The sequence below is a fragment of the Eptatretus burgeri genome, chromosome 16 (assembly GCF_056783735.1).
Source record: "Eptatretus burgeri isolate ZD-2024b chromosome 16, Ebu_testis_v1, whole genome shotgun sequence".
NCBI classification, from domain to species: domain Eukaryota; kingdom Metazoa; phylum Chordata; class Myxini; order Myxiniformes; family Myxinidae; genus Eptatretus; species Eptatretus burgeri.
Window position 1 is genome coordinate 5,427,851 of NC_140976.1, and position 15,429 is coordinate 5,443,279.

Sequence of the window (15,429 nt, forward strand, 5' to 3'; positions counted from 1 at the left end):
ACTTTGATGGGACAAAGCACGGAGAGAGCAGAGGATGCAAGACGAGAAAGGAGGCAGTCGAAGACAGAGATACCACCGACCTCTCTGCGATGGTGAAGTGATTGGCTCATAGACTCAGCTTTATCGCAGCAGATTCCAATAATCTTGAAGGCCTTGGTTTCCATGGCATCAAGCTGAGCAAGTTGTGAGGCAGGGGAACCAGCCCAGAAGGGAGAGCAGTATTCCATCAAGCTGCAGATGAAGCCCTTGTCGGTGGATAAAAGCTCAGGTGTGTCAAGGAAGGACTTTGCACAACGGATAATGCCCAGTTGGCTTTGGAGGCCGATTTTGAAATGTGGTTTGTCCAAGAAAGATCATGGCTGATCGTGAAACCCAGGAGTTTGAATGACTGAATTTCCTCAAGAGGATTGTTAAGAAAGTAGATGCGATGGTTTGCCAGACGGTCCTTTCGGAGAGATCGTGAGAATGTGAGATTTGTCCAGATTGAAGGACATATTCCAAGTGTTTGACCAGTTTGTGATTTTTTTTTTTAAGGTCTGAAGTGAGGGAAGAGGCTGCTGCCTTCCTGGCTGAAGGATGAAGGATGCCATGGCAGAGGGTTTGAGACTTCAGCAAATAGATAAACGAGATTTTACAGGGAGTCAGAGAGACCGTTGATGAAGATTAGGAATAGAATGGGACCTAATACACTGCCTTGTGTCACTCCAGCCTTGACAGGGAGAGGAGAAGAAAGGATTCCATTGATAGCAACACATTGGCTACGAGAGTAAAGGAAGTCAGCAAGCCATTTGTGGAGTAAGCCTGAGACTTGGAGATCGGAGAGCAAGGTGGGATGTCAGAGAGGGCCTCCATCCAATGTTGTGAGAGTAGAAGCAGCATGACGAAGGTTGAGTTACCTGGTCTGAATCCGAATTAATTACGTGAGTTTAGGTTGTTGGAGAAAAGGAATTATTTTATGTCAACTGCAATGATGTCAACTCTCCGAAAGGACCGTCTGGCATTACCTTGCTGACGGTTGGAAGAAAGCAAATTGGTCTATAGCTCAGGGAATCCATTTTTGCACCTTTTTTGTGATGTAATGCAGTGATGTAGGCTGACTTCCATGCAGATGGAAGATGACTGAAGGCAAATTATAGGGTGAAAAGGGCAGTGAGGGAAAGTGTAAGAGCAGCAGAGCAGGTTTTTAGGACATGTGAGCTGATGCCATTTGGTCCAGTTGCGGAATCAGAGGGTTTTTTTTCTGTTTTTATCCTCAAGCTTTTATTTATTTGTTTTTAAATGGGGGATCTGTCTTGTCTGTCTGTCTATCCATCACGATATCCCATCCTAAACGGTGATCTGTCTTGTAATCAACATTGGGGGGCATCAACATGGTAAATGTAATGATTTTTTGGGATTCATGCCCCCACGGGATTTGGGGTCACAGGGGTCAAAACAGAAGATGTTCTTCAACTGTAAATTTGATATTGGGGCATTCCTAATGGAACTTTTTGTCATCTTTCAACTTTCCTTTTGGTGGGAAGTATGGGGATTTGTGATGGTGCTCGAATGACTTCGCTTTTCTTGTTGTTTTGGATTTTTTTTGGGGGGGGGGGGGGTTGGACTGAAACAGAGTTTTTTTCGTTTGTATTTTTTTGGAGCGAGAAGGGGGAAAGGATTAAACTGAGGGATCAGAAGTAACAATACCTTGGAGAAAAGGAGCAAAAACGAAGCACATGCGGACAAAAACTGTGGAAGAAGGAACAATCCGACTTGCCCAGTCCTTCACGAGGTGGCTGGATCTTTCCAGGGATGCAAATTCAACAATTCAACACAACTAGGTACCGAAAATTGGACGAAAATACGACCATCAACAAAGGAATGAAAATATAACAGTAAAACACGATGTACGTGGTCCGGGCAACTTAGCTTTGCTGGAGGGAGGAAATCACGAACCAGGAACGCACGTGAAGCAACCCAGGACCGGAAAGACAGAGTTTTTCAGGTAATCCCCCCCCCTCTAAAAAAAACCCCCAAAAAACAAAGGTCTTTTCAGAGGAGTGTGAGTGCTGCAAAAGTCATTGTGGGGTGGAACGATGTGATCAGTTTTTGGTCACTTGGTTTGGGCTCGTGTTTATTTTCATCCTTAAGAGGCTTCTATGTGTTATAGGAGAGGCAGACAACGTGCAAAGGAGGGGAGGTTAGAGTAAGAGGCGTTTTCTTCATTCACTTACAGCTTAGGGGTGCTCTTGGTCTATCACAAGGCACTGGATCAGGGGTGTTCTGGGTCTATCACATGGCGATGGATCAGGGGTGCTCTAGGTTTTTCACAAGGCGATGGATCAGGGATGCTCTTGGTCTACCACAAGGCACTGGATCAGGGGTGCTCTTGGTCTACCACAAGGCACTGGATCAGGGGTGCTCTTGGTCTACCACAAGGAAATATGTTTTTGTTTCTGTGCAATTTTCTTTTCCTTCATATTCATTTTCTCGTTCTGTTTGTGTGTTTAATGGCATCTTATATTTGGTGCCTCATGTGTGGTGTTGAGTTTGTTTGTTTCGCAACTTTTCCTTGTGAATGACCTTTATTAAAACAGCATAAATGTCAGAAACCGCACCGTACGTACAGACCTCTACCGGCCTTACAAGACTCCTCCAGAATCCCCACTCGCTTTCTCCACTCCATTCAGATATTCTCATCAGCAACTCGGTGGTGGACCAGAAACTTTGAGGTCTCCTATCTCGTACCTTGGGCCCACCCTCACGTGCCCCTAAACGATGTCTGGAAGATCCGTTTGGAGGTCTCAGTTTCCCCCAGCTCCGTTCAGGTGTCCGAAAGTGTGGCTCAAAACAAAAAAAAATTCAGAGGTCAGTTCACGCATTACGTCCAGCATTCAAGTTTGGGCACTACCAAGGGGGTTGAACGGACGAGAAGACCCATACAAACGGACTTCTGCCTTTAACACTCACGGAGCAGCTGGCCAAGACAATGCAGTACAATATACCGTCACGTGACCAAAACTATTAATTGGCAAACAGTGTACACTCCACGATGCTGCACCCCTTCCTCGCAGATCATAACGGATAATTACATAAGCTGTAATTATCGTTGTACAAGGAAAGTCGTGTAATTACCTAAAAATGTTTCATGCATCAGTGTAACGTGTCCGTTATGTTATAGAAAAGTATGAATAATACGAACAGAACTTCGAATGGTACAAGCGAGCCGTGCAAATTAAAAAGATTAGGCTAATGAAGGTGAAAGTGTAAATGAATGCCTTCCGATTATGAGTTTTATGGAACCTAACGTTGTTAACTTGAATCGGAATCAAAGCACGAAGCCTTTTGAGAGCGTCCACGGGTTTAGTCATTTCCGAGTTAAATGCTCTGTACGTCGATCGCATTACCATTTTAATAAAGCCCATCTGTTTGTACATTAGAGAGCTTTGTGCATACGTGGCCCGACCTCACAGATAGATAGCCCACGCTGGCGATGGTAACAATAATGATAATAACAATCATAACAATTATAATCGTCGTGAAAAGAATGCCTTTCGGTTGGAAAAGCGCGCCCGGCGTTAAACAAAAGCTTCAAAGGCGTTCGTTTTCCCATCGCCCCCTTAATGCATTATTCACGGCAAACCCAGTGGTGTTTTTGCCCCATGAACAGCACCTGAAACAGCCTCGTTTTGCTGGGATGAGAAGGCACTCGAACGCCGGGAAGCCTTGTTCCGGCGCACGCAGAGGCTTGGACCTGTGCCTGTTGAGCTTTTTTTTCGATGTCTCACGTCCGTTCCGATTGAGCGTTGTTGCGATTGAACAGTGGGTAGGAGAGCGATTTACCTGCGAGCATTTACCATTTACCATTTACCTGCGATCTGCTTGCATCGGTTCCCGGCAGGATGGTGCACACACTTGCTTTCGAGCCGTCTCGGCTTGGTTAGATTGCCGAACTGACGACGAGCTGTCTCATTGGTACATTGCAAAGTGCTCTGTCCCTCAGATGGACTTTAAGCTGATTGTCTCGTTTGCCGGCATTAGTCGGTGGACGATAAGCCTGGTGTCGGCTTAGTGGTTAGGGTGGCGGCTTGGGATCCTAGGGTCCTGAGTTCAAGCCCCGTTGGCCGCTGAATTAATACACCAGGAGGTTGACTCAGCCTGTCATCCTTCTGAGGTCGGCAAAATGAGTACCAGTGCATTGGTAAGGGGGACACTGCATCAGCGGCAGAGCCGCATCCCAACCAATGATGCAACCAGCAGCCACAGGCTGCACTCAATAGAGAGAGAGAGAGTGGACGTTAAAGATCTCACATTGGCTTTTGATGAAGACTGCACTCCTGGGACCTATTTACAAATTCCTCCCCTAAACTTCCTGGTGGCAAGTGTATGGTTTTATCTTCTCGGATACTCCTTCACCCCCATTTTACATACACCGTTTTCTTTATCAGAGTGTGCGAGATAGCAAAGCGGTGTCGTCTTTTGGTGTTGCATAGATGAATAATAATGTAGTTGCTATTCTGGTTGCATATCCAACACTCATTAAATTCACATGCCCAGGCGTACACACACATCATCATCGATGAAGTGCAATCATGACCATTTGTGAAATGCTCGTGGATTATTGACTCGTTAAGTTTTGTTTCTGTGCCATGTTGTTTCGTTGAGTGGTGCGGATCATGCAGTCCTGATTATTACCTCCACCAAGGACGGTGAAGGAGGTTATGTTTTCGCCCCTCTCTGTCTGTTTGTTTGTTTGTCTGTCTGTGTGTCGGGTGTCTCAAAAAGTTGTGCACGTATCCGGATGAAATTTTGTGGACATGTTGAGTGTGTGACAAGGAAGAAATGATTCAATTTTGGTGAAGATCCGGTCTGGATACGAGAATTATTTGATTTTTAAAGTGATTCTTCACCATTGAGAGATAGGGCCAAGAATGACGTAGGACTGTTTGGCATGATATTTAAAAAATGTATTGTGCCCGATATGTTCTCGTGGTTCAGGCATTACGTGGCGGAGGTATGCGCTCTACCGAGTGCCCTTCTTGTTTCTGTCTGTGATCGTTTAAGACCGACTTGACAATCAGATACACGGTCGTTTTAAAGTAGTTCATCTTGTAACTGGAAGGGCACTCGGTAGAGCGCATACCTCCGCCACATAATGCCTGATCCACAAGAACATATCGGGCACAATACATTTTTAAAATATCATGCTATACAGTACTATATCGTTTTTGGCCCTATCTCTCAATAGTGAAGAATCACTTTAAAAAATAAATAATTCTCGTATCCGGATCGGAAATCGAATCAATTCGTCCTTGCCACACACCCAACATGTCCTCCAAGTTTCATCTGAATCCGTTCACAACTTTTTGGGATATCGTGCTATATATCGGTTTCGCCCGATCTCTCAATGGTGAATAATCACTTTAAAAATCAAATAATTCTCGTATCCAGACCGGGTCTTCACCAAAATGTAATCAGTTTGTCATTGTCACACACGGAACCTGCCCACAAAATTTCATCACGATCCGTCCGCAAGTTTTTGAGATATCCTGTGCACAAACAGACAAACATACAGAAAGGGGTGAAAACATAACCTCCTTCACATTCGGTGGCGGAGGTAAAAATGTAGAAACTTTGACCACCACAACTAAATGTACACCACAACCTGCACCTCATTTGGCAGAAAAAGGTAGTTGGGTTTGTCGGGAGACCTGTAATGGAAATAAAGGAAATATTCTGTCTCACAAAATCGTTTTGCTGCGATTTGGTAGGTACCTTACAATGGTGAGCTTATCGGTGAACAGGTCTCAAAGCTTACGTAAGAGTCTTCATTATCCACGCGGCTATCTTAGAACATCAAAGGCCATTTCAGGGGTCTAATCAAGAGACGTCAGATTTCAGTCAAATAAGACGTTGTACGTGTCATTGGATGTTGGATAGGCAGCCACTTGTAACCGCGGAACAGAGATTGGAGTGTGAGTGTGCTGATTCACTGATGCATCTTGATGTGCTGCAGGAAGGGGGTGGATGAATCGTGAATAGGAAGGTGATTCAATAGGGAGGGGAAACAGGCATGAATGTGGGTTTTGACTTGTTTCATTTGGTCTTCAGGTTTGCCCGATTGGTGTTCCCACCTGTGTACACAAGTCATGTTTGTTAGATACATAAGTGAGGTTCGAGGAAGAGCGATATGACAAAAGACGGAGCAGCATTGTTAAGATGGTGAGATGTTGGAGAAGGGGCTGAAATGACACAGGAAGGCGATTCACACCCACAAACCTTTTTACTGAAAATAATATAAGTTTGCAGCAAGTCTGCACTTTGGGCTTGGGAATGTTAAAAACAAAAAAAGGGTTACTGGAGAAATGTGTGTTTCCTTTCAAGGTAGAGGATGGTTGAAAGGGCAGGAAGTGTAAGACCAGATGAGAGACGATAGAAGACCGAGAGGTTGTCAACGTGTCTGCGACGAGAGAGTAGCAGGCCTTGAACCACGACTTACTGGTGTAAGATGCCATGGATGTTCAGAGCTTTGCTGTCCACTGAGTTGAATCGTGAGAAGCTGGGGCACCAGGCCTACGGAGGATAGCAATACTCCATTACATTATGCGGACCAATGCTTTACAACCTGTACTGAGGTCGGAAGTACCAAGGGATGATGTTGATCGACTGAGGATGTCCAGTTTGTGGTTCGCTTTGTAGACTACCTCAGAAATGTATTCTGCCATTGAGGGTCGATCGTGTCCAACAGTAACCTCCAGTTGAATCTGGAGCTGTTGCATGAGGTAGAAATCAGATGCATTTTGTTGCAGGTCCAGATTGGTTTATCAATCCTGAGTTCATTGACACGATTGCACTATCGAGGTTATTGCATATACGCACGACACTCGTGTTGAGCCATTGCTGATTGCTTTGTTCACCAATTACCATTGATGAACCCCAGGTAGGAGGGAAGAGAAGAAGCTACACTGTTGAAGTGAAACTTTTCCACTTATTCACATTCCACATGAAGAACGAGACTTCATTCATACATATGAGGAACGAAATTGAGAAAGAAAGGATATTCAACAAAAGATGAGCAATTAATTATATTTACTAGCAGAGTACCCACCCTATGGGCAATCTTGTTCCAAGCATGCAACACATTCCTCTGACGCATACCTTTATTTGAGTGGTGTATAGGCACTGACAGCTCTGTGTAGGCAACCCCCCCACCCCCACCCCAAGTTAGGTGAATGAACCAAAAACATACCTTCTGCATAATATTCAAAACACCTCACGGCACTGAAAAACGTGGGAACAGGAATACTGTACAACTTGTAATACCCTCCCCCAACTTGGGGCGGCGCTACACGATACACATTTACGTGGAGAATTTGTGTACCCCTCCCCCAAGACCACCGGCTAAGATGACAAGCTCGAATGAGCTAAGATCCTCGTCCTCTTAATGATGACGTCATAAAAACGAATATGACGTCATTGTGATGTATCAGGCTTGCGATAAATTATCTGTGCTAATGCCCGGCTTGATTCCCGCAAACAAAATTCAAACAGCTTGCCTCGTTTCGGAGATAATGGTATAGACGATTTCCATTAGCGGCGATATTATGACGTCAACTTTTTTTCTAGGAAGAATTTCCAAAATCGGAGATGGTTTCTGCCTGCGCGTGGACTTTCTGCATATATGTGGCAAGTTTCACGAAGATCCGATGAAAACTCTGGGTTGTGAAACAAAAAATCTCAAAAAATAGGAATGACATCATAAAAATTGATATGACGTCATAGTGATGTATCATGTGTTTGGTAATTAACCTCCGCCATCGAAGATGGATGGAGGTTACTGTTTTCACCGCTGTCTGTTTGTTTGTTTGTGAACAGTATTACAGAAAAACTCCTGGACGGATTTCGACGGAACTTGGTGGGGGGATTAGGTATGGTCCAAGGATCATGCCATGAGATTTTGGACTTGGTCCAAAGTCCTATATGGCCGCTATGGCAGCCATTTTGAAAAAATATTTGAATTTTTGTTTTTGCATTTCTACATGTTTTAAGTGATTTACAACCCAAAAAAATATATATTTGTTAGAGAAAAAAAAACAAAATTTTGCAACTTTTTTTTCAAAAAAAATTCGATTTTATTTGAAAAATATTTGAATATTTTTTTTTGCATTTCTACATGTTTTAAGTGATTTCCAACCCCCCCCCCCAAAAAAAATTTGTTGGAGAAAAAAACCCAGAAATTTTGCAACTTTTTTTCAAAAAAAATTCGATTTTTTTTTTTTTGGGCATTTCTACATGCGCGTCGATCTAGTTTAGTTTATTCAATCGTGGTTCAGTAGAGTCTGATCCGTTTTGACCTACAATTAATAGGATACCAGGTTCACTTAAGTGACCAAGCAGTATTGGCAGCGGAGGTTTTGGACTCCACTGAGTGCTCCCCCTCTAGTTCATCTCTGCTAATGTCCTGTTCGATTCCCGCAAACAGAATTCAAAAAGCTTGCCTAGTTTCAGAGATAATTTTCTTAGGCGATTTCCATTAGTGGAGACATTTTGACGTCATAACTTTTTTTCTAGGAGGAATTTTCAAAATCGGAGATGGTTACTGTCTGCGCGTGGGCTTTCTGCATATACATGGCAAGTTTCACGAAGATCCGATGAAAACTCTGGTTGTGAAACAAAAAATGTCAAAAAATAGGAATGACGTCATAAAAATTGATATGACGTCATAGTGATGTATCATATGTGTGGTAATTCATCTCTGCTAATGCCCTGTTGGATTCCCGCAACAGAATTTAAAAAGCTTGCCGAGTTTGAGATCATTTTTAGGCGATTTCCATTAGCGGAGATATTTTGATGTCATAACTTTTTTTTTTTAGGAGGAATTTTCAAAATCGGAGATCGTTACTGTCTGCGCAGGGTATTTATATATATATATATATATATATATATATATATATATATATATATATATATATATATATATATATATATATATATATACAGTATATGCCAAGTTTCAGGAAGTTTCGATGAAAACTGTAGGCTGTGAAACAAATGAAACAAAAAACAAAAAATGTCAAAAAATAGGAATGACGTCATAAAAATTGATATGACGTCATAGTGATGTATCATGTGCGGTAATTAATCTCTGCTAATGCCCTGTTCGATTCCTGCACAGAATTCAAAAATCTTGCCTAGTTTCGGAGATAATTTTTTAGGCGATTTCCATTAGCAGAGATATTTTGACGTCATAACTTTTTTTCTCGGAGGAATTTTGAAAATCAGAGATGGTTACTGTCTGCGCAGGGTATGTCTACATATATACGCCAAGTTTCAGGAAGTTTCGATGAAAATTGTAGGCTGTGAAACAAAAAAAGTCCACAAGAACAACAACGTGAGTAAGACTTAGAGATCCTCCACGAGGATCTAAAAACACCCCTACAAATTAATTGGGGTCATGCTGATCCTATGTAGCAAATCTGGATGTAATTGGCACAGAACTGTAGGATTAGTGTGAGAACCAAACCCACAAACAAACAAACACCGGTCTGTGAATTATAGTGAATACTAGATGACCCGTGAACCCGTTGGGTTCCCGTGGTGACAGCGGTTGATAAAAAAAATCATTTCCAAAAATAAAAAGATAGCTCCAGCGAACTATACCGCTGAGGTTGTTTTCATTGATCAAATAATCCCGAAGAGTACTTGACTGAATCGGGAATTGATTTTTTAATAATTTTTTTTGTTGCCAGATTTGAACAAAACTTCATACTGCACACCGCAGGAGAATGCTGAGTAAGGTGGCCCTAAAAACTTTGCACTATCGTGTACCGTTTTGTCTGTATTTTGGGAACATACATACAAGATGAGAGTTTTAGTAATATATAGATAGATTAGCAGGGAGGGGAACGGAAGAGAATGTAATGGTAAGGACATTAGTTGGATGAGGGGAAGGATATGATTGAGAAGAGGAAGGAGTTTTATTCTCTTGATGTTGAGGAAAGTGTGGAATGAGTATGTAGTCGGGTTATCTTTAGATTTGAGAGTGAAGGAGGCAGCGGTGTGTTGCCTATACCCCACCCAAATAAAGAGATGAACAATTTATGTAATAAATTAAGGTTTTTGTCTGTAATTTGGGTTTTCAAGGCTGATTAGTGTGGAAAAACAGAAAGGTCAGGTATGGGAGCATGCGCCAGAGTAGCGCGTTGCTGCGTCCACTTTCCGCCGGTACTCCAGGGGCCTCCGTCTGGCCATCCCCCAGGCAGATGCCTGGCCCATCGCCATCTCCTTGAGATGCCGATCAATCTGCTGCAACCACGAGGCACGTGGTCAGCACGTTGGCTTCACCTACTCACGAGGCTCCCGAGCTGTGAGAATCTGGTGAGCAGGATCTGCGTCAGAAAAATGAGTACCATGCCCAAACAGCCACAGCTGACACTCACGGACAATACAAGTTACAAATATCATCTGAGTCTCTCTCAGCCAATGCTTGTTAGACACAAAATCCAACCAGCTTAAGCCAAGGATTTTCCGAAAAGGCTTCGTACCGAAGGAGTTGTCTTTGTCTCAGATCCTTGGTTTGGGTCGAAGTCTCACATCCTTAGAGCATGACTGGAAACACCAAGGACTTAAAGACTTGAACTTTCAGCCTCCTGCATCAGTACGGACAGTGCCACACCCCATGATGCAGTGAATCCATGACTCCCCAGGCCTGACACAGACATCTATTGACCTCTGGCTCACAACATGCGGAGATGTGAATATCACTGCCAGGGTGAGTGAATCTATCCGTGACCTCAACATCCTCACCACAAACAGGTATGGACAGGACAACAGCATCCAAGATGTCACTGAAAGCCTGGCTCTTAATTTTGACCCAGGAAACCTGTAATCCCAGTAGCTCTGACTCCTCAGTCAGTGCCTCGAAGGACCCCATACAGATATCCAGTGTCTCGCAAAGATGGCTGCATCATTTGCGAAATCAAGGTCAAAGATCTTGACATTCCCAAACAATGCACCGCAACTTGATCTCTCTGACATTCTCCCCATAATCCAGTCCATACAAGCACTGAAAAGTGTCGGAGCCAGTACACACCCCTGACAAACTCTAGTAACAACTGAAAGGAGATCTGAGATGGAACCACCACACCTGCCAGCACTCCCATTACCAGAGAAAAGACAGATATCAGATTGATCAGTTTTGGTGGAACCACATGAAGACCGAGAATCATCCAGAGGGCATCCCAATTCACTGAACTGAACACCTTGCGTAGATCAATATAGGCTGCGAGCAGTCCCTGCCGAACCTCTCGTCTGCATTCGGTGACGATCCGAAGAACAAGGATACGGTCAATCATTGAACTCTTTGGTGTAATGCCACAACTGCTATGGGCGCTGGTACTCAAGCAGATGGTGGCAAAACCTATCAAACATTATCCAAGCAAAGACCTTGCCTGGCACTGAGAGCAGTGTCACCCCGTTCATTTTTGCAGCCCTGGTGATCAACCTTCCCTTTCCAGAAAGGGACAACAAGGCCCCCTTTCCAGTTAGTTGGGATGATGCCTGTGTTTCAGGCAGAGCACAGAACTGCATGCAACGACATGAGTACAGTATTTCCAACAGCCTTGAGAAGTTCAGCATGGATGCCACAGATCCCAGGAGCTTTACCCCCTATCAACTGGGTCACTGCAGCCTGTGTTTCCACAAATAAAGGTGGCTCACAATTGATTGGAGTGTCAGCATTAGGGATAGTTACACCCCTGACATTGAGCTCAACAGCTGGTGGATCAGCCTGGTCCAGCCACTCAAAGTAACCGGCCCAGCGGGCCTTCACTTCGGACTTCTCTGTCCAAATCCCACCACCCTCCGCTCGAACTGCAGTACACCGAGGGACGGGCTTGGGAGAACGCAATACGCAAATTCCTCTGTAAGCAGGACGGGAATCACTTGACCACAGGTGATGCTCTACCCCTTCACAGGTTCCTCGTCCACCCTCCTTGTCCAAGGCATCCTTGTCCACCCTCAGCACATATACAGTTTTATGCCTCAACTCCCTGAACAGCTCTGCTCTGCCATTAAGCCTGACCCTGCGACTCTGGTCAATGGTATCCAGTGTCCCTTGGGAGACAAAGTCCTTCTTCGCTTGACGGTGGGTTTCAAGACATCTCCTGGCAACATCAAGGAAGATGGTATCTTCAAGGCACTTCATAACTCTTCAGGGTTCGCCAAAACACTCAGACCCCCAAATCCCCACTCAAACTCCCCAGCTACCCTCTCATCCTTGAGCTTGCTAACTGCTGGATATGAGCTGCAACTTCAGAATTGCTACAACAAGCTTGTGGTCGGCATTGAGGAACTGGGCACTCCGGAAGATCCTGCAGTTCTGGATCATCCTCCAGTGACCATCAACGAGCACATCCTCAATCTCCTTTGCCACACCGCCAGTGTTGGAATACCAAGTCCAGCGATGAGCCTGTGGGCACTGAAATCCTGAACCAGCCACCCTAAGTCCATGACTTCTTGCAAAGTGAAGGAACTTAGTGCTATTCTGGTTCACAGTTCCAGACCCATGGGGACCAACACATGTCCCATAACCATCCCTATCGATGTATTGAAATCCCCCAAGACTCGAAGAGTATCTCACCTGGGACACTGATCAACCACAGACTCGAGCGCGGCATAGAATGCGTCCTTCACGGTGAAATCACTCGCCTCAGTCGGAGCATAAACAGAGACCAGGGAAACGTCACCAAAGGAGTGACGGATCCTTAATCTCATAATACGCTCGTTGACCGGTGTTACCTGAATTATCATTGGAATTAGCTTTTTCGACACAGCTGCAGCAACTCCTTGGGCATGCTATCCATCAGAGCGACCAGACCAGTTTCAGTTTTCGTTGCGTTTTTTGTGTGTTTTGGCTCACAAGGAGCTCCCCCACCATTTGACAGGTTTTGTTTTTAATCCTGCTGGGTGTACACATACATACACCTTCCTCACCTGGTGAAACCTGGTGGGGAAAGATGGTTTAGTCGCTGAGAAGCCAACCGTGAAACAGGTTAGTACAGGTTTACGTGGTACCTGTAACAAGTCACAGATCTGATCTGGCTTGACCTGACCATTGCAACCAATATATTAAGCTCCCTGTCCCGCTTTTCATTTCCTCCTTTTCATCTTACTCTTCTTTTCCTTCTTTCTCTGCAATCACTGAAAGACAGCCTTTTGAAACAGGCATTTTATTGAGTAAACAGACACTAGTTTCTATTCCAAGTAAATCGATTATTAGCTTTCCAATGGTACCATTTTTATTATTCTAGGGTAGCAAGAACCCTATAGAATAGAACGTGATGGACACACGGATGTTTCTCCTTTTTGTAATTGAAGAAGATACACGAATTATGAAGGTACTCGCTGGTACCCACGGAACATCCACACAATGTAAAATGTAATTTCAACAATATTATGCAAAAAACAATTAAATATTATGCAAAGAACCTCTCTCCCAACCCCCCCCACCCCCCCGTTCTCTCCTCCCCGCTCGCCCATCCTCTATCCTGTTGTTTTCCCCCTCTCTCCTCCTTTCCCCCACTCCCCTCTGTCTCTTCCTCACCCTAACCGCTCTCTCTCCCTCTCTCTCTCTCCCATGCCCCCTCTCTCCTCTCCTCTCTTCCCCACTTTCTCCTCCTCGCCCCCACTCCCCTCTCTCTCTTCCTCACCCTCTCCCCTCCTCTGCTCTCTCCCCTTCTCCCCTCCTCTCCTCTATCACCCTCTTCACATCGTTCCAGTCCAGATACATTCAAAACGATTTTCAGCACAATTTTAAGCCATCCACTTCCATTCTTTAAAGAATCTAAGAGCTTTTGTCAGGCATGTAATGAAATGCATCATTTGCTTGGAAAAAAAAACATAATTGAGACCCATTTATTTGTAAAAATCCTTCGTGGACTGACACATACTTGAGGCTGAAAGCAAGCAAAAAAATTTAACGTTCATAGAAACAATACCCGAGACCCCACAAACACACCACTTATCTTATTCTTTATAGGAAACACTCATCTCTCCAAATATCCACATCTAGACCCACTCACATAACCAAAGCACCGACGCAGGCAACTTGCCACGGTGCTTGTACACCAGAGGCTTGTGAAGCCTGAGAACCGCCACGGAGCAGAGCAAACAAAATGGTGGCAATTTGATTTTGAAGCCCTGCCCTGAATGGACAGAGGGAGAGACAGGACAGACAGCAGACTGGCGGAGAGTATATAAGTAGATAAATTGTTTGGCAGTGATTTATTTTTTGCTTGATCCTGCAGTAACCACCCTGGGTGCCTATTGGAGGAGGGGGGGGATTTATAGGAGGAAATATGGGGTATGTGTATTTCTGGTCTCAAAGTATTAAATGAACCACATGCCACCCAGTGGGTATGGGATGAGAAGATCTCCGTGTCCATTGGATTCATTTGGGATGAATTGGCATCTGAATGCAAGGACTGCGGCGGAATTGACGAGATGGCCAGGTTGAGCCTGTCGACTTTTCGCGTTTGAGGCACGAAAGTGTGAATCTCAATTTAACGGGTCAATAAGCCAATCTCTTAAGTGCTATGGAGCCCGCTTCTGAAGACCAGGCGAGATTTCATCGAAAAGGGGGATTTATTACAAACACAAAGAAGAGAACATGGCCTTTCTGCTGTGATCACAATCCAATAAATAAACTACAAACATCCGCGAAGTGTGGGTCTGTCATTCATTGTGGTTTGCTCTCTGCTCCGTCCAGGTGTTGGACTCACTTGGGCATGCAACTGTTTGGCGTGGGTCAAGGTCTCGCTGCACCTCATGTGCCTTCCCTCTGGGCCTGCTTGCACTCTTAAGCCTAGCCACCAACAATGAAACCTGACCCAGCAATCACTGACCGGCAACCAACAATGAACCCAGCAGCGTTCCCCCGACCAGCAGCCAAGCACAGCAAACACCAACGACCTCGGAACTCACAGCCAGCAACAGCACCAGCTTGTTCTTACGCGTGGTCTACGCTATTAAAGCCCCCTGGAGCCCACTGAATTGCACCTTGGGTGTCCTCATTGGCCAACACAGTCAGACAGATCTCCATCATGTATGGCCAGGTTTTTAGCCCACTTGGTGACCTCACGCTGACCCTGCAATTGTGCTGTGAGCTCCGCTCATTGCCTATCACAGTAAGGAAAATTGCAATTTTAGGACAGATAAATGATTGAGGAGACTTCAGAATGTGAGGATGGGGAAAGGCAGGGCTGAGACACAGACATTTGGCAGAGTGACTGGAGCCTCCTAAACACACGCTTGACACATTTTATCATTACTGGAATTACACCACACTTCGGTCAACACTTATTTCTTATGAAATAACTATTCTAATCTATCTCCAATTTTACATATCACGAAAATCAGATTGTCGAATAAACACGAGGTGTAAACAAGCAA

The 15,429-nt window shown here is 44.6% G+C and overlaps 1 protein-coding gene across 2 annotated transcripts in view; it reads left to right on the forward strand.

Annotated features, from left to right (window-relative positions):
- LOC147010374 (uncharacterized) overlaps positions 1 to 15,429 on the forward strand; it is a 51,963-nt gene that overhangs the window by 25,429 nt on the left and 11,105 nt on the right. The gene's annotated exons all lie outside the window — the stretch shown is intronic.